Raw genomic sequence first — 20,627 nt, 5'->3', positions numbered from 1 at the left:
TCTGGGGAGGTTCAGGAAAAACAGGGGACCAGAAGGTGGAGAGAGGCCACAGTGCTGTTAAGCACCTCATTGTCACTTCATTTCCCTGTTTTAATGGGGTAAAATTTGCTATCTTAATTGGGCTATCTAAATGCACCCCTTGTTTGTCAATACCCGCCAGGGTCTCAGATAGAAATGATTTGTTTCATGCATTCAGTGTCACGCTTGGCTGTTCCCTTCAGACAGCATTCCTGGCCAGTTGTCAGAAGCAGCATGTAATGGGGAGCAACCCTTGTTTTTAGTTTTCCATGAGAGGCAAGACAACATGCTCCTAGACACAACCATCATGCAACTCTGTCACAACAAAAGCACCTCTCTTCAGTGGTACGTGTTTGTATGTACTAAAAAAAAGACTTATGGTGACCAAAAATCTCTGTGTTGTCTAACAATGTATTGATCACACTTTTGTGAAGGATATCCGTCCGTCCGTCCATCCATCCATCCATCCATCCTCTTGAAGACAAGATGATCGCAATCGTCTGCTGCTGCTTATCCACCTTGCAAATTACAGGTCTGCTGTACCCTATCCCAGCTGGCTACAGGGAAGAGCATCATAGGGCCACACATAGCAGGCAACCATTCACACGCACACTCACACCTAGAGTCAATTTAGGGTTTTAAGTTTATCTAAATTGTAAGTTCAGAAAGCTGGAGAACCCGGAGAAAATCCACACAGGCACAGGGAGCACAATGCTCCACACAGAAAGGAATCAAAAGGAATTTGAGTTAGCCACTTAGTGTTAACAGCTCTGTCTGGTGTTGGCTACATTTAAAAAACATCATCAAAATGTAACATCCCTATCTTACCTTTCTATCACTCACTCATCTAAATGTGCTTTTTACCACCATCACAGAGGTAGAACAGGAAAAACCCATATTATGGAATTTGGGAGTCACTGAATAGAGGGGCATCAGTTCAGTGTGTTTTTGCCCTTCTGGTCTTATCTCCTTTTATTTTGTCTTTTTGTAACACAGGCGTAGCTACCTTTGAGGCCATAGGAAACAACTGGAACAAATGCACACATTCAAAAATGCAGATGGTTAACCACATACTGAATTGCTGAAGGTCATCCCAGTGAAGTCATTATCATTCTTTTTCCCATCCTTGTCTTTCTTACACCTCCTTATGCTTTGTGTCAACACCTTTGCACTCAGTGCTAGAGTCAGGGTTGTCTGCAGACAAGCAGAAAAATTCCAGGCAAAAAGTGTCCTTGGTACTTGAACTATTGTGTGAAAGTAACATTATAACATGGTTGAGATTTTCACTCATTTTGTGTGCTTCAAATTTATATTGCTTTGTTTGCATAACCATGGATATGGACACATAACCATTTTAGGCTATGCACCCACTGCACATGATTCTCTTTTACTGTCTTAACACAGTTTGGTACCAAAAAGCTAAATATATTTAGAGGCATAATATCCACATGTTTCATTTCTTGCTTAAACTGTTACACCTTGCTGTTGTAATACGTACAATGGTGAAATGATTGGTCACAATCAACTTATTTGACAGAAGAGAGCTGGCAAGGTGGCAGGATGGGTTTCCAGTTGTGTTCAGTATTGTGGGAAAAGTGAGGAATTGTTGAGGATTAGTGTAAGAATGTCACGCTAAGCCAGTAAAAAATTATAGCAGGGCAGGTGTGTGCTTTGCCATTCAATGAAAAGAAGTGTTGCTAATAGGAAAGGAGTTTGATGTTTAGTAATGTGTGGTTTGCCACCAGCAACCAGATTTAACAAAAAAAGTTTATTCGTGTAAATTAGGAAAACAGCGCAAGGTGTAAGAGAAGATGCTTTTGAATAATAAATTATTAGGTTACTAGCTAATTATTGTATTGTTTAGAAAAAAGCAATACTCTGCACATATACAGAGTTCATTTTACTTCAAGAAAGTAGTGCATCCCTGGGATGCGCTCCAACAAATATCTGTGCATCCCAACATGATGTTTATGCATCCCAAAGGTAATAACAGAATATACAACAGAATCATACGTAAGGATTTAATTGCCAATAGCACAATATAGAAAATAAACAAACTGTTAATGTTAACAATTTTATTAATAACGATGCCATAACTGTTTAAGTAAAAAGAAAAAAGGAAATTAAATATTTTTTTATCAACGTGTTAAAGCCTGGTAGCCATTCTTACCAAAAAATAGTTTAAGAAATAATGAAAGATGTAATGCAGTTTTTTTCCCCCTTTTGTTTTTCACCCAATAGTTTTCTTTGCCTTTAATCTCTTGTGGACACTGCACCAAGCTGACAGAGCCTTCTCCACACATATTTTCTAAGCTGCGTTTTGTCATAGGTGCTGACATTTAGCCGTGCCTCAACCATGGAAACAATCGCGTCCGTTGCGGTACAAATGTTCGGATTTTTGCTGGTTTTCGCTTAGATTCTTTTGCATCTTCTTCTGTACTGTAACATCTACAGTAACATCTGTCTCTTTTCATCAACTTTTGAACCACTGTGCCACAGTATCGCCCCTGGTTGATTTTAATAAGGCTAAATCACGCAGATTAGTCTCGTGACAAGAAACTTGCGCAAGATTAAAAAACAATGGTGATTTCCAGGTTCGAATTTTAAGTGGAGAAATGGATAAATTGTGGATATTTTTGTTGAATGGAAGTGCATTTAAAGTTTGCTTCCCAGGGACGTACGATGTCTAATGATCTTGCATCCCTGTCACAAAATGTGTGTCAAAGACGCAATGACGCACGCAAATGAGAACACTGCACATGTGAAATATCACAGTACATAGCAGCACTTTTGTTTTTCTTGTGAAGTGCCACATATTAAGATCACACATTGTGTTAGGTCATTTGGTCGTTAGGTCGTTTGGTCTAGAGACAGTGTCACTGAGGAAAAGACAGGAGACAGAGCTGGAGGTAGCAGAGATGAAGATGCTAAAGTTCTCTCTGGGAGTGACCAGGATGGATAGGATCAGGAATGAGTACATCAGAGGGACAGCACATGTTAGAGGTTTTGGAGATAAAGTCAGAGAGGCCAGACTGAGATGGTTTGGACATGTCCAGAGGAGAGATAGTGAATATATTGGTAGACGGATGTTGAGTTTTGAACTGCCAGGCAGGAGGCCTAGAGGAAGACCAAAGAGGAGGTTTATGGATGTAGTGAGGGAAGACATGAAGGTAGTTGGTGTGAGAGAAGAGGATTCAAAGGACAGGGCTAGATGGAGGAAATTGATTCGCTGTGGCGACCCCTGAAGGGAAAAGCCGAAAGGAAAAGAAGATTGTGTTAGGTCATTTTGTTGAGTACATAAAACAAAGAAGGCATGTAGTGTCTGAGATCACATGCTGAGATGTGCTGTTCACATTAAAGGGTCAGAAAATGTAACAAAAAAAACAGACATCAATTTTTATAAATCCTCACCGATTTAATTTTGCTTTTAACAGTTTGTGTCTAAGTCAAAGATGCGGAACATTTCAATAAACATATTCCATTACCAGGTGAGCTCAACCAACATCAAGCAACTGGAAAGAAAATAGACAGTACCTGACTTATGAACATTATAGGTTCATAACAATTCAGCTTACAATCAGCCGCCGTTATATATGTAGTTTCCCTTTCTGCCACAACCCCTGCCAAGCAGCACTACTCCATACACTCATTTCCCTTGCCATTATAGATTATTATAAATTTAATATATAACGACCTACAAATAATTCAGTTTGCAAACAGACTCTTGGAACCTATCCACTGTTGATGTGGAATTTCTCTAGAAGAAAAAAAAAAACAGCTTTGTGTGACTGATGTTATGTAAATCCACAATTTTGGTGAGGAGGTAATCGCCATTCAACAGGTCCCTTGTCGTCCAATGTGACAACACAGTTAACTAGCAGCTCCACCCACCAGATAACAATCAAGTATCAGTAAATCAATCAACTTTTATTTATATAGCCTTTAATCATATCTGAAGACATTTCAAAGCGCTTTACAGATTAAAAACCAACAATGCCCTTCAGAGCAAGCATAAGCGACGGTGGCGGGGGTATGCGTTTTGACAAGAATTGTGATTCGTACTGGACTTACTAAATGGTTTTTCCCAGCTGTGCCTTGGGACATTATGACATTATGATGCTGGTCTTAAAAGCCCGTCAACAAGAGCAAATTACTTTCACAGCGCAGTGTGTATCCCACAGGTCAGCATCTTTTTAACTGGTGTGCATCCAGAATTGCTAATGCGAGGATGCACATTTGTTTGAGTATCTTCTTCTAAAATGTATTTCTTTGGATAATGAATTATAATTCAAATATATACGGTATACTAATTATTGTAACGATAAACATATACTTAGTAAGTGTGTGTTTCTGACCATAGAAAGTGGTCTTGCTTTAAAGTGGGACCTTGTTAAAATGACTTATTACTTGGGTTGTCAGGTTCAGTCAAGGTGCAGCTAACCCTGGACCTGAACAACTTGTTATAAGTGCTCTTTAAAATTGGAGGATTATCTCAAAGTTTTTTTCATCCCAATGAAATGAGTGGGGGAGGGTTGATGTCATTCGTCCAAGCCATGGTAATCTTTGAAGGTTGAATGAAAACACAAGACTCCTCTTTAGGGTCTGAAGATGTTTCACCTCTCATCTGAGAGCCCCCTTCAGGTCTAATTGTCTGAGAACAGATATTTTAACACTTCTGAGGCTTCTAACACATTGATGACTGTCAATATGGAGAAGCCTTTTGAATGAAAAGTGAAATATTTTCAGACCCTAAACAGAAGTCTCTCACCACTTCAATTCAACCTTGAAGGGGTGGGGGACGGGCGACTATCTCAATCTTATAAATTCTCGGATGTGTTAGGGGGTATCTCCAGCACCAGTCAAGCTCTTGGGCCTCATCTACGCGATGCCGGAACTTTCTGAAAATGCAACTTTTTTGTTGCATTTACGCCTTCCGTCCACACGACAATGCAGATATCCGGAACGAAAACGCAACTTTTTGAAAATGCTGGCCTAGGTGGATTCTTTTAAAAACGCTGGGTCTGCATTGTCGTGTGGACGGTGTATCCGCAATTTTTGAAAAACGCTGACGTCTGGCCTGCGACGAAAACCGCTGTGACGTCATATTTATGGGCCCGTGTGTTGTGACAACAAAACACGGAGAATTCCTATTGGATAAAATTTGACTCAATACTGCCACCACATGATTTGGCATACTTATAGCCGTCTTCGAAAACGCACTGCTGCGTTTACGTGTGGATGGAGATCTTTTTGAAAACGCTGCGTTTTCAAAAAAATCTGTCATCGTGTGGACGGGGCCTTGGGGGGTGGGAATAAATCCTGAAACTGCTTGAGCCACAAAACCTGGACACTTATAATCTTTTGCACAATTTCATGTTTTTGTATTTAATTTTTAAATTTTACATTGCTTTAAAATGAGATTACACTCGAAATTAACGGTGTGCAATTGACACATTACACTCTTTTATAGTTGCTAACGATTAATTTTCTTTCTCACTTAGATATTAAGACTACCAGCAAATCTAATCTCTATACCCATTTCGCCTGTGATTTGTTTCAGCAGTTTGATATCCATTTAATGTGATCTTTTGAGTTAGCTGTTAGACAGAATTATCAGGATGAAAATATGGATTATGGATATACTTTTGTTATGATACCTGGATCTTGTCTTTTTCCGATGTTTGTGACATAATTTGAGAAGGGCAGAGTTGCATTCTTGAGATCCAATTTTTATTAGTAGGATTAATGCTCCACAAATAGCTAAACATATTAATATGTCAGGTTGTAAAAATGGAATTTAACTTTTAATCAGATGGCCCACATTCCATTTGAAAGAGATGTAATGTTCAAGATAAAACAACTTCTCGTGACAAAATTCTCTTCTGTGTGCAAATCTGTAGCCCCATGCGGAATCATACTGCCCCCCATTGTTAGCAACAAAGAGAAATGCAGAATACAGGTAGTCTTCAACCTACAAACACAATTGGTCATTAGAGGTTGTTCATAAACTGTATTGTTCATAATTTGTTATTTAATAAATTTCAATCTATAATCATCATTTGAGGTCATTTAAATGCCGACTCTAAATACAAAAATACTATAGTGCGCGCTCGTTCTTTGCGGTTAATGCGTTCCAGGAACTGCACGCAAATAACAAATTCCGCGATTGAGTGACAAACTATTTATCTTATTATTTACGGTAATTTAAATTTTTATGACCCTCCCTATATTGATATTAAACCACCTTCTATCTGTATTACCATTTCCCACACTCTTATCGACTGTTTTAAGTAGTTTTGTGTCTCACGTAAGTCTGACATGGAACATAGCGCACTTCTGAATGTCGTCAGCCAATAGAATGTGCGTACGGTATTACATGACTGCCTACCAAAAATCTGCAATGAGGTGAAGTCGCGAGAGATGCGAATGCACGAGGGTGCACTGTATTCTCAAAGACAGAAACAATGAAAACAGGACATAAAAACAACACAAATGAAATACTGTAGTATCGTAATTCAATGATGTTTTCATTTGAAAAAATAATTTTCTTTTGTTGTATTTATCTGCCACACCTTAAAGGCTGGCATGTAAAAATATTGTCTGACATTAAACCGGTCTGTGGTGAAAAAAAAGTTTGGGAACCATCGCTTATGAATGAAGGAAGAGTAGGAGGGAGGAGTTATTGTCAGTGAGAGGCAGAGTTGTCATTGGAGAGATTGTCGAGTTTCTTACCACCACAACTGTCATTACAAATATCTAAGGGAGTACAACGATGCACTGAGATATTCAGAAACATGCACAAGAACATAATGGTGGAAATGAATATTGGAGATGCGGAGGTTGCGGCAGAAAGGGGGAGTAGAGTAGTCGGATATGGTGGAGCGTGGTTTTTTGCATCTTGAAGACTACCTAGTTTGCCAATTTTTTAGAAAGATAAGACCTTCAGCATTGTTATTCTTGGCATAAACCCTCTTTAGAATTACTATGCATAGAATATCTGTTTTGATGTTCTCTGTCTATGTCTCTCTCTCTCTATCTCTCTCTCTCTCTCTCTCTCTCTCTCTCTCTCTCTCTCTCTCACACTGTAATTATGTAATGTGTGTAGTGGCAAGAACAAAACAATGTTAAGTAATTGCAGGATGAGTCAACTTACAATAGTCCACACAGCATTATTGGGATTAATGAGCAAACTTCTCTGCAAGGTCTTGTGGTTCTGTGATCTATTAAAGCACTGTCGTCTTGGATGGCGAATCTCACACACGAAGGAATTTTTGGGGAAGAGAATAGTTGTGCTGACATTGTCTCTCAGAGCAATCCTCTGTCCTTGTAGCAGCAGAGGCTGACTTGGCTGTTCCTCTGAGCTCTGTCATAAATCCAACTGAACATTTCTGAACATCTGTTGCGGATGATTAGCTCCGTGGCTTGTAGAGATGGACCAGAGGGAGTGAAAAGCAATGTTTGTTTTTTTTAAATTATGTGTTTGTGTATATTTGACGCCTAGCTGATTTAAGAATGGGCATTTTGCATTTTAATTTTCCTCTTTTTTTCAGCAAAGAGGAGAGGGCCAAATACTTAGCAAAGCAAATTAATTATCCACAGAACATGTAACTGTCCATCTCGTATTGGCACAGTCCTCTGGCAATGTTTGTTAATGTCAAGGTCATACTTGTTAATCCCCGGTTGACTTTGAAATTCATGAAAGGCTTCCCTTTAAAGAGAACTCTTGATGGCAGGACTAGTGAGATAGCTCACTCTCAATTTCTATTAAGTAGAAGTCTGTATGTGATCACACACTCAGTTAAATTCCCTTCCTGGATAGTTCAATATGTCAAGACAGAGTTTGAATAATCAGTGCAAAAATGCATCTTGTGTACTCTAGCGTCAAACATTTTTTCTAAATGCAGGTGCGCTACAAGATAGTTTTTCATTGGTCAAAGTTAAAAAAGGTGAGGCACTGTCTCCTCCCTCTTGAAATTTAACACCAGTGACATCACATGGTGGGTTTGGCTTATACTAGGCAGTCCCTGCGTTTGCCCAGTGCATGAACAAGCAGTGTCTCAGAAGTGTCTCTTGCAAAGCCACAAAGCCCTATAGCCACAGCTGGAAACCCACTGCTGGAGAAGCAGCTCTTCTATTTTAATGAGTCACTGAATGGAATAACTGTGCAGGAACTAGAGACTACTTTTTCTAACACTTTTCTAAGAACATTATTCAAGCATATTATTCCGTGGATACTGCTGGATAAACTTTTTGAGGATTTTGTATACTCTCTCTGGTTCTCTCTGGTCAAAGGAATAAATCCAAATCGATTTATTTATGTGGACCTAATTGACATGCATGGGTAAGTGTATTTTCTTTCAGAGTTTTTGTATAGTTATTTGTTCGTAAGACAGGTGAGACTCCGGGAGCTGCTTAACATGTCTACGTTGTCCTGAACATTATGCGCATATTAAATATTCCTGTTCCAGGATATTATTTTTTTTAATCTTAAGATATCTTTTACAATTTTCCTTTAAACCACAAGTAACAAAATAAGCTAATGTGTTACACTTCAATGGTCAGGTATTTTCTTTCTATTCTTTTGTTCTGCTTCTTTTGTTCTTGCTCACTCTTGCTTGTTAAGCCAAAACAATAGTTTAACCTCATCTTGGCTTAGCGCTATTGGCTGACTCTCTGGCAAATTGCCCTGTCTGGTGCGAGCCCTCCCCTACGTATTCAGAGGACTTTGAATAGAAGGGCCATAGAATGTCCCCTAGCTACCGCTGCTAAGGTGAGGCGCCCTGCAGTTCTACTGCACGAGGCCTACACTGAGGCCAAACAACCTGTTTTTCCAGTTGTCTTTATCTCCCTGGGCAATCATGGGGTTAAGTTTCAGCAACAACATTTTCAGTTTGGACGGGCACACTGGGAAACTCGGAAGAAAACCCCAGATTGAAAGTTAAAATTGATTGTTGAAAGATTAGTTATAATAAGATTTTTCTGAACACACATGAAAACTTTTTTTTGTATTTTGATTTTAATAAAGAATAATCACATTAAAAACTTCCAATTCAGTAACCTGTTATCAGGCATTCCATGTTTTTTCTTTTTTGCAAAAGAAACCTCGTGCTTTCATGAAAATGTTTTAAGCTGACACCATCTTGGTCTTAGTCACAATAAATAAGGCAGTTATTGCACAATCCATTTATATCTCAATGCAAGGAGTAGCTGTCAGTGTGAAAAATATAATTTTGGTTTTAACTTTTTATTTGCTATCAAAACTGTCTTAAATTTTACAGAACATAGTGGAAAACACGTTTGTCTCTTTGTTTAACTTTTGAGAAGACTAGACTTGACATTGCTTCTGACTCATTTCAGTTGGAACTTGTTAGTTTTATACGAAGTACCAAAGCTAGGATTTTTTTAGCTATAGTTTGCATTTTTGCGTTCTATTTTATCGCTCAGCTTATCACCTCAATCTTGTTAGCCTTGATTTGGAGTGATAGCACACTCTTCATTAAAAATGACCTTGAAGCAAAAATAAAGATTGGTACAACACAAAAATGCACCTCCAAATCTGAGGCCATGGTCCTTGGTCGAAAGCCGGTGGACTGCCTTCTCTGAGTGGAGAATGAGGTCCTTCCACAAGTGAAGGAGTAAGTATCTTGGGGTCCTGTTCATAGGTGAGGGAACAATGGAACTTGAGATTGGACGGTGAATTGGGGCAGCAGGAGCAGTATTGCAGTTGCTTTACCGTACTGGTGCCACAAAGAGGGAGCTAAGCCGAGATGCAAAGCTCTCAATCTACCGTTCAATCTTCGTTCCTACCCTCACCTATAATCATTAGTGATGGGTCATGAACGAAATTGGGGATACAAGCGGCGGAAATGGGCTTTCTCAGCAGATAGCTGGTGTCTCCCTTAGAGAGAGGGTGAGAAACACTGCTATTCGCGAGGGGCTCCGTAGAGTCCTTGCTCCTTCGCGTGGAAAGGAGTCAGTTGAGGTGGTTTGGCCATAGGTGCAGATGCCTCTGGGGTGCCTCCCTAGGTAGGTGTTCCTGGCAGGTCCAGCTGGGAGGAGACCTGGTCCTGGGCAGACCCAGGACCAGGTGGAGGGATTATATCTAAATACTGGCCTGGGAACACCTTGGGATCCCCCAGTCAGAGTTGGTGGATGTGGCCAGGGAAAGGGAGTGTTTGGGGCTCCCTTTTGAAGCTGCTACCCCTGCGACCTGACTACAGAAGATGGATGGATGGATGGATGGATGGATGGATGGATGGACGGACAGCACAAAAATATGTTTAGAAGCAAATCATACAAAAACATATTGCCATGGTCAGTCGTTCAAATTGTGTAAATCATTGTACACACCTGTTAGATATATATATATATACTGGGAAATTTTGGAAATTTCCCAGTTTGGGATAAATAAAGTCTATCTATCTATCTATCTATCTATCTATCTATCTATCTATCTATCTATCTATCTATCTATCTATCTATCTATCTATCTATCTATCTATCTGTTAGCTGTCCTCTTTAACCTTAACAATGTGTGCCACTGACCTGCAATTTCAGTCTTACAACTGTTGTCACTTTATCAGCAGTCACCTTCCAAAGAATAATGTGATATTTAGGAAATGATTTCAGGAACACTTTGGTACTTCATTGGGCAATTCCAGACTAGCTAAATTAAATTTTACTGATTTTAATGTGTGGCATCCACTGTATTTTCTAGCTGGTTTTCATTGTTATAATGGTAGAACTGTTAAGTGTACTTACTAAAACTGATTGTCAACTAGTAAATTCAAATCAAACTTCCATTTGTTTTGTATTTATGTCATTAATTATCAATGAAACACAATACATAACCAACCTAGTCACTTTATATCAAGAAAATCCTATAATTTTTTGTCTTCCACTAGACATGACAAAAATGCCCAGTCATAGAAATATCATGGAAACTTAAGAGGCACCAACACAAAGAACACTGAGCAACTACTCAGCTACAAAATAAAATCTCTAACATATTTAACAGCAAGGGGCGGCACGGTGGCGCAGTGGTTAGCGCTGCTGCCTCACAACACGGCGGACCCGGGTTCGAGTCCCGCTCTGTGCGGAGTTCGCATGCTCTCCCCGTGTCTGCGTGGGTTCTCTCCGGGTTCTCCGGCTTCCTCCCACCTCCAAAAGCATGCGCTTCAGGTTGATTGGCCGGTCCCAAATTGACCATAGGAGTGAGTGTGTGAGTGAATGATTTGTTTGTTTCTATGTGGCTCCGCGGTGCACTGGCGTCGTGCCCGGAGTGTCCCCCGCCTCACGCCCTGAGACTGCCAGGATAGGCACTGGCTACCCCGCGACCTGCGTTAGCGGATTAAGCGGATTTGGAAAATGGAAATTTAACAGCAGTAGCAGGTTGTAAAATGTAATTTGTTCAAACGTAAAATTAGGATCAACAGAAAAACCATCAACAGAAGAAGAAATGTTAAATAACACGTAGGTGATACTTCAAATAAACACATTTCCTTTTTTATCCCTGCAGTTTCAGCAGTGTAATAAAATGCTACAGTGTACAGTTTTTCTAAATTGGCAATACCAAACACAAACAGGAAAATCCCAGGAGTGCACCATATTAAGGCAGGAATGGACATTTAGGAACATTCGACATAAAAGTCTTTGATGCTCCACACCCCACGTGAGATGTCTTGTCTAAACTGTTCCTTCAAACAGTCTGTTTTTTAGCACTTGAGCCTTTGGTGTGAGAGGTGTTCCCACCCAGTTCCATCACAATTTTTTTGTAGAACCTCAAGCATGTATGATTGGGTAGCTCAAGTCCAATGAGTATATTAGGCCAAACAAGATGGCAAGCGCCTTTGCAACATTCCCAAGTTTGTGAAGCACTTTCATACCTTCAACGATTATTCCAACATCTTTCCTCTTTATGCCGAAGATTCAGAAACCACTAGGACATCCAAGAATCCTGTAGAATAGGACGAGTAACTCCAATCTGGTTCCGAATTAAGGTTTGAGAAGAACACAAGTAGGGTGGAGCCTGATTGGAGGTGGGATGGTAATGAATGAGTGGGAAGAAATTCAGATTACTGAAGGCAGGAGGGAACACGGGAACTGGGTTTGTGGCACCTTCAGGCTACATTTGGTGTAGCTTTCTACTTTTGATATCACAGGCAGTTGGTATCTTCTCAATCAATTCTCAGTCCATATTTTGACCAGGCCCCTTATGGCAACATTGATGTGTTTGAGTAGACACACCTGTGGAGATCAGTTCTAATTAATAATTTATTTATATTTTCTTTAATTTGTCATTGACCATATACAAAAAACAATAAACTCAATTAATGGGAGAAGATGAACCAGATAATTTCAATCTGGCAGACAAACATAATAGCACAAACACATTTGAAACTGAACAGAGAACACAGAAAGAATTATGCATTAATAAAAATTATTGGAAATAGGTATTACATAATAATGGTTAATTGTAATAAATCTATGTTTGTATCAGTCACTCACTCTCTCCAAATCAGATTCCTTAAAGTAATTATGGATTAAGTGTATGGATTTTCCCATAGAACTTGATTTCTTAACATGAGTAAATTGGTAAGGGCCTATTAGGGTATGGTGGATTTACTTTACTACCTTGGTCCCAGTTGGCACATGAAGGAGGTTGCTTCCAGTCACAGAGCAGTGTCTATGAAATGTGGTTGTATCAGAAGAGCCTTGACTTTTGACCTATTGGCAACAGACAGAAAACCTCTGCTCTTTGGGCTCATACCTTTGCTCTTGTAGTTGAAGTTTAGATGTATTTAATATTCTGACGTTCTCACACTTGATTTTAGCAGAGGAAGGATTTTCATATTTGTGTGTCAGGAAATGTTAGGTAATAAAGACATTTTTATGAGGAATTGTTTTATGATAAGGCCTAATCACTGTTCCCACTGAATGGTGCTAAATAAGATGTGTATGCGGTTTGACATATCTGGCACAGCTATGTGTATACTGCGCCAAATACGTCTTGCATAATGTGTGACGGCCATCATTTGAGTGATGAGTGAACCGTGATGATAGTCACCCTTTGGTCTTAGTTGTGACATGTCTTTCTTGCAGACAGTCACTCATTCACTATGACAGGTGCTGAGGACAAGGTTTACAAAAAATAGTTTCTTTATCACTAAATCGAACACTGTTTTGACAAGAGTGTTTACTCTCAGCTGCTCTAAGTTTGTTTGCTGAAAGTATCTCTATTTTTATACTTTGAGGTCATACTTTGAGATCATGACAGGTTTCCTGAACAGTTTTTGACATAAGCTCATCTGAGTTTATTTCTGAGACGGTGATGTTATTTTTGGTAATTAATGATGAGGAGATGTTGCCTTAATCTTTACATGATCGGTTCAAAGCTATGTCCTTGTAATTGGGTGACCCAGGATAGATGTCAGTATATGTGTAATGGGCCTTGTGTTTTTTAGATAATATTTAGGTTTTTTCTTACCTGAAATAATTTTCTGTACTCATTATTTTTTTAATTCTCTAAATCAGCATGCTCATATCAATACCACATCATCTCAATTTGCCCCCACATTGATTGGAACATTCTACATGTTCAAGGGCAGCTTCAGTAATCAAATCATATCCTTGTTTGTATGCCGTGTGCAGCAGTTCAAGACTTAGACTAGACATACAGTATGTGTACCATAGACATTTTTAGTTAGCCATACATTGGCATTTTGTGAATCAGAGAGAAAAAAAAATACAGGTGATAATATTCAGTGTCATGTAACTGAATCACTGTACAGTACCCTGTTAATATCTTATAAAATGTTATAACCTTATAACATGTTTCTGCAGAGACAATTTCAAATTCTTTGTCAATTGCCATTAAATGGTATTAAAGATCATAAATTTAGATTGCTCTTGACTGTGAGGAGATACATCTGATACTAACTGACAACAAAGCAAATAAAACTGAATGTAGGCTCAATTTTTTCACACTTGTTTCTGGGAGTCACTGACTGATTTAACCTGCCTCCATCACTACTCTTGTTTGTACAGTCTCCAATTTTTTTAGATGCATTTGTAGTCCTTGAGATTCTACTTGATTACTTTACAAGGTCTCCTGTCAGTACCTACAAATGTTTGTCTTCCTAATTGTGGCTGATTGCAAATAGGTGAAACCAGGACCAGCCTCTCTCTATCAATAAGATGTCATGCAATAGAGTAATAAGTGTATACAGTATACAGTATACCATTCTCTCTTATGAGAGAATGGTATACTGTGAGTTGCACATAGTAAATATGGATATACTGTATTCTGAATTGGTATAAACATTTGGTATTTGTTCATCATGTGTTTCATCCTCAAACGCATACAATAATTCTTCTTCAATAGAACTCTGAGGTCCTTGGCATGTTTTGGGAAGATAGATCGAGATTCATTTGGTTTCATTACAATGCCTGGCTTATTTATAGCTTGCCTGTGCATTGCCTGTTGGCCCACTGTGACCCTATAAGGATGCTGGGGGCTGAGGCATTGATGAAACATTCCTGTGTCCAGGGGGTATTATCTGAAGAGAGCAGTAGTTGTTTAAGGGAGGGCAGTAGGGTGACAATGTAGGAGCCATATGCAAGGCCACTGAGATCTAATTCCATGTGCCCTGCCTAGCTACAGCATTCCTGTTTTAGCACTTTCACCTATTAAATGTTTCATACCATGGGGGCACTGGGCTATGTAATGAAGACACATTTCATTTGATGAACATAAATCACACAATATTATGACTGCTTACTCACAGCATCATATTATTTTGTTCTATAAAAGCAGCTAACGCCAAATAGGCAAGGGGGGACTTGTTCAGAAAGATAACTCCCCTGAAAGTTTCATATGTTGCTTATGCACAGTTTGGAGTTTGTACCTCCAGAGCACCAATTCCAAACATTTATCTGTATCTCCCCCTTCAGCCTCAGAGATTACCTCTTCACAACCCTGGAGCAGGGATGCTTTCTGCCTGGTAATTTGATGGCTAATCCTCTGCCTCTTCTCTACAAATCTCTTCCCTGATAAAGGGGTTGCTTCTACATCAGTAAACATGGGAGACTTGGCAGCCTAAGCTGACAGTCAGAGAAGAGGACTGTTTGAGGAAAGGGGAGACAGTGGGATAACTTTTTTTTAAAATAGTTCACATTAAAGCCCCTTTGCATTTTATACTTGTAAACTAGGGCAAGTTATCAATGCTTGATACCTTTAAAACATCAACCAAGATAACCTTTAACAGTAACTCAGTATATCTATCTATCTGTCTGTGCATCCGTCCATCTGTGGTGGCATCAGGGTTGAATACAAGGCTGTGGTACTACAAGGCAAAGGTAGAGATGAGACTATTTTGGAGCATAAATAGATCATCAAATTATGTGGACGTGTTTGATGAGGAAGGAAGAGAATCAGGTCTGTCATGTGAAATTACACACCATGAAAAAAATTAAAACATTTACCTCTTCAAGGCAGTTGTCCCGTTGTCACTGTCATCTCACTTCATCAACATTTTTGTCATATACAAGCTACTTTTGCTGAAGTCGTGAATGGTCTATTATGTTAAAAAAAATGTTTTTAGAAAACTTCACCGTCCATTGCATTTGCGCCCCAAAATGAGCATCTTTTAGGGGGGATGGTGCCTTGCTCAAAGGCACCTCGGCAGTGCTCAGAAGGTGAGCTGACACCTCGAACTGTCAGCTCACATTCCAACGATGGTTAGTCAGGAGCGGGACTCGAACCGCCGATTTTGGATCACAGGACACCCACTCTACAGACTGAGCTACTGCCGCTACTGCAGAACTGACTATGTGACCAAGCATCGTGAGACTGCACGCTGCAATACTCATGAAAATTTTATTAGGTAGTGTTCACACATGTCCCCTACAACAGTGGTCCCCAACCTCTGGGCTGCAGACCAGTACCGGTCTGTGGGTCAGTTGGTCCCGGGCCGCACATAGAGGATATATCGCCACAGCGTGTCATCCTTTTTCATGTCAGCCTATCTTCTGCATCTTTCTCTTTAACACCAACTGCCCTCATGTCTCCAATATTTTATTTTATTTTATTTATATCTGAAATGTTTTGTTTTGGGAAATTACCAGATTCTCTCCACTGCATTTGTCTGACTCACTCTTGACGCCTGTCAAGGTGCTTGCCTCAGTCACATGGCTACCTTCTTAAAGGGGCTGCTCCGGTCGGTAACACGGAGTACATTACCACCAAATTGAAACTCCCAAGCAAGCGAAATGAACGTTTCTTTGTGCAGGGTAAATGAGCCAGTGAGGAGACAGAGGAATAATCTAGGACTTTAAAGAAAGAAAAACTGCAAAATATCAGTTTTTATGATAGTCGCATCATCTTATTTTGCTCTATTTATCTGGCACGTCTTAAAGGTAGGTCTGTGAAAATATTGTCTGATATTAAACCAGTTCAAGAGGCAAAAAAATGGTTGGGGACCCCTGCCCCACATTTTGGTTTCTGGTTGAACATACCTGGTGTATCAACAGAGTGCTAAACTCAGGAATAAAAACTGACTCCACAAGCCCAAACATGCTCAGCACTTTTACCTGTCGCACCTGTCAGGATAACATTTAAGCAGTCCATGGAATGATTTAAACCCAATGACTGCAACATTGGCTCTGATGGCTTTTCATTTGTTGACCTGACAGAGGTACTCCAAGAATCAGGGTGGATTTGCAGCAATGAGTGACATGTCCTGTCCCTGTCTGTCTTTCTGAATGTGTAATGGCCTGGTGTTCATTCTAATCGCTGTCAGAGTGAGATGTCAAGAAAAAAATGCTTTTCAGTACATTGTACACCAGTTAAATAACACTAACACTAGCTACAACAATGGCCTGCAACAAGTACAGTATGTGTTTGTCCTTGTTTTGTTTTTACTTTGTAATTATATGAAAGTAGCACTTTTACAGATTCTTTAACAACAGAATAATATACTGATGAGTCAAAGAGTAAGGTTAGATCTGGCTTGGCTTTTATACTAGGTTAAGTAATTTCTGAATGTGTAATTAGAATTTCTGAATTTAACAAAACCAGATTTTTTTTTTTCTTGAGATATGTACTTATTTTTAGAAGACATATGGTTTGCCATTGTTAGTTTCATATTGCTGTAATCTCATGGAATACCTGTTCTTCACCAGTTTGCCTGAATGGATGCATTTACTTCGTCTCCAGTGGATTTTTATACTTTCAAATATTTGACTAGTCAGTAAAATCCTTTGACACACAATCAACTCGGAATTTCTGTAACTATGTGCATAAAGGATCTCAGTGAGTGTGTGTGTGTGTGTGTGTGTGTGTGTGTGTGTGTGTGTGTGTGTGTGTGTGTGTGTGTGTGTGTGTGTGTGTGTGTGTGTGGCTTGTTAGTCAAGCTGTCGAACAGTGACTCTGTACTGGTGGTAATTGATAGTCTGGAGGCTGTCTCAGGTGCAGGTAAATCCTATCTGCAGCTGTACCATGAAGTGGGGATGGGGGTAGGGGGGTAGGGTAGTATAGAGAGAGTAAATAAGTCTCGCAAGGATTACTGATTTCAGAGTAACTACAAAGATTGTGAGAGACAGACAGACGGACGATGGGAGCAGAAGGACCTAAGGAGAAAAGGCAAAAAAAACTTATTTCAAATTTCTTCAAGATTGCACAGGTTTAAATGCACATTAGGCTGTACTTTTCTCGAGAAAATTGCTCTCAGGAACAGTGTATTAGCCTATGTCATCTCTGTTCTCTCTCTTCAGCTTAGTGCCGAGTACATGAGGTTAAGTTTTGAGGCTTAGGTCTAACTTTGGCCTGTTTTTAAACACTTCCACAGGATTGACAGAGGGAAATTCAGCATTATGCTTTGCCCAGGCAAAAAATGATATAAGCAAGTGAGAGCACGAAGGGGAAGAGTGCAAGAGAGATTGGTCCCAGTGAGAAATTCATTGGTAGTAATGAGGACGTTGGTGGAGTGCAGGTCATTGTGTTGTGGCACCGGCCTGTCAATATAATGGACCTTGCTTGTCAGCTGGCAATCCATTGTACTGTTCATGACCTCATCTGTCTGTTGTTCTTCACTCTTCTTGGCTGTCAAACTGCCACGAAGAGATGGAGGTTGAAGCAGAATCTTTTCCCACGTGACAGATACATTGTCCAGATACTCTAATTATCCTTAAGGTGGTCTGAGGTGAGATGTGGAAGACAGAGATTCTAAATCCACATCTCTGGTCAAAGTTACTTAAAGACAAAACCTTTGATGTGCGATTTTTTTTTTTTTTAAAAAGTCACACCTCATAAATTTTCCTTTATACAGTTGATAATTGGCTGATGATGATGCTGACTTGTTTTCTTACTTTCTTTTCTCAAATTTGATGAAATTTAAACTTATGTTGCTGTTACCATAGAACAATTTTTTTATACTCATTATTTGACAATAAAGGGAGGCACGGTGGCGCAGTGGGTAGCACTGTCGCCGCACAACACGGCGGGTCTGGGTTCAAGTCCTCGCTCTGTGCGGAGTTTGTATGTTCTCTCCGTGTCTGCTTGGGTTGTCTCCGGGATCTCTGGCTTCCTCCCACCTCCAAAAACATGCGCTTCATGTTAATTGGCCGGTCCCAAATTGCCCTTAGGACAGTGGTTCTTAACCTTGTTGGAGGTACCGAACAATGCCAGTTTCGTATGCTCACTCACCGAACCCTTCTTTAGAATTTTTTTTTTAAATTTAAGACATAAGTATATGTTTTACTGGTGTATTTAATGAATTGTGCATTAAAGTCACCTTTTTCAAAGAACAAAACCAAGACAGTACATGAACTCACATTAAATTACCTACCCGCAAATCAGTGTGACTTCTGCTGTTGTTATTGAGAGACCAGTTCAGATATGCGTGGCTTCACCTTGGCAAGTGTTACTCTTATGTCATTTTCACAGCAAAGTCTTTTGTTTTCCATGCAGCTTAAGGAAGTGTTCCTTTATTTTTGCCAGTGCTAGACTAGAGTTGCTCAACTTGACATTGCAAATCATGCAGAATGCTGACTCCCATCACGGTTCCGTTATACAGTACATGTAAATTTACATTGGACATATTCATTCGACCACTTTCTTTTTTTGCTAAACATAGTTACTATGAATTAAAATATTAAGAAAGTAATCACATGAAGTACCATCATGACAGGCATAAATCGACTACTGAGTGTGCAAAATCCCATGTAGCACAGGTAGGCTAATCGATGTATTATGATCACCTACAGCCAATGATAGCTAAGGGAGCGTGTCATCACAAATTGACACAATGTGTCAAACGTACACAGTGATTCGTGTATTTTCGGCAAAAACACCCAACACATCGTGTTGGGTGTTTTGTCTTGACCTCCGTCTCCGCCGAACCCCTGAGACCGACTCATCGAACCCCTAGGGTTCGATCGAACCCAGGTCAAGAACCACTGCCTTAGGAGTAAGTGTGTGTGTGTGCGTGGTTGTCAGTCTTTGTGTGTGGCTCCGTGGCACACTGGCGCTGTACCCACATTGTAATCCGCCTCATGCCCTATGCCAGCTGGGATAGGCTCCAGCTCCCCGTGACCCTCAGCGGCAGATAAAGCGGAAGAAAATGAATGGATGGATTTGTCAATAATTTTTTTGGGCTTAGACATTCAGTCAGGACTGTCACGCCTGGTGGGAAATTTCTAAATCTTTGTGGTGTATTATTTGAGTCTTAGTTTTAAGCATACTGTACTTCTTTGATGAATGTGATCATAGCTGAAAGCCCCTCCTCCTCTTGCCCTTTATGAACTGGTATCTGTCTCTTTTGTCTCATCTCTTCTACATTTTAAATCCCCGGGCCTCTGGAGAGCAGAGAGGATATATGATCAATCTGCTCCAGTAGACTCAGACATGGAGATGGAAGCATGGCCAGGAAGGGTAAGAGAAGAAAGAAAAAGGGACAGTGAGAAAGGGGTTGACAAAAACACAGTGGATTCTGAGAAGCTAATTCTGTGGCTGAGAGAATGTTGCATGTAATGGATGCAGGGCTCGAAATTGCAGCCATTTTGGTCGCATATGCACCCAAATTTTTATCAGTGCGACTCTCTATCATTCCGTCACTGCCTTGTTTTTGGGTAGGTGCTCTTAAAGTCTTTGCTGGTGCTACTAACTTCTAAATTTTGGAGCACCAGTGCTACCAAGAAAAAAAGTTAATTTCGAGCCCTGAATGAAAGGAAGGAAAAAGTTGGATTAGCTATGGGAATCCTCTTTTTCCACACATTTGAAATGGTAGCTATCTCATGTAAAATCTGTTTGAACTTAACTGTTTTAGGTAGACCAAGAGTCTTGGTAGAATAGCAGATGTGTTTTTTCCATTCTGCATATGCATTCCTCATCAAGGGGTTCTTTTTTGGAAATGGACTCTCATGGTTTGTACTTATGTCTGTTAATGGCCGCATACTTTCATGTCTTTCACAATGTCATTGATGTATCCATATCAACAAAAAGTATGGTGACTTTGAGAAACTGTTGTGATAATTAAAGTATTTAAGCAAACAAGCAGTGTAAGATAAGACCAAATGCTCAACTGTGGTCAACGAGGCTGCTAAGTTCATTG

At 39.9% G+C, this 20,627-nt stretch overlaps 1 protein-coding gene across 10 annotated transcripts in view; it reads left to right on the top strand.

Annotated features, from left to right (window-relative positions):
• The window catches only part of LOC137611737 (receptor-type tyrosine-protein phosphatase F-like), a 174,710-nt gene that overhangs the window by 35,429 nt on the left and 118,654 nt on the right, over window positions 1-20,627 (top strand). For 3 of the 10 annotated variants that reach the window (XM_068339792.1, XM_068339790.1, XM_068339788.1), the window contains exon 1: window positions 8,076-8,359. The exons of 4 other annotated variants lie outside the window; for them this stretch is intronic. The gene's annotated coding sequence lies outside the window, so the exon portion shown is untranslated. Of the gene's footprint in view, window positions 1-8,075; window positions 8,360-20,627 lie in introns of those variants that run through there. 3 more of the 10 variants (XM_068339794.1, XM_068339793.1, XM_068339791.1) reach the window with 1 other exon arrangement.

Source organism: Antennarius striatus, chromosome 18 (assembly GCF_040054535.1).
Source record: "Antennarius striatus isolate MH-2024 chromosome 18, ASM4005453v1, whole genome shotgun sequence".
NCBI classification, from domain to species: Eukaryota; Metazoa; Chordata; class Actinopteri; order Lophiiformes; family Antennariidae; genus Antennarius; species Antennarius striatus.
This window is presented reverse-complemented; position numbering and strand designations above follow the sequence as displayed.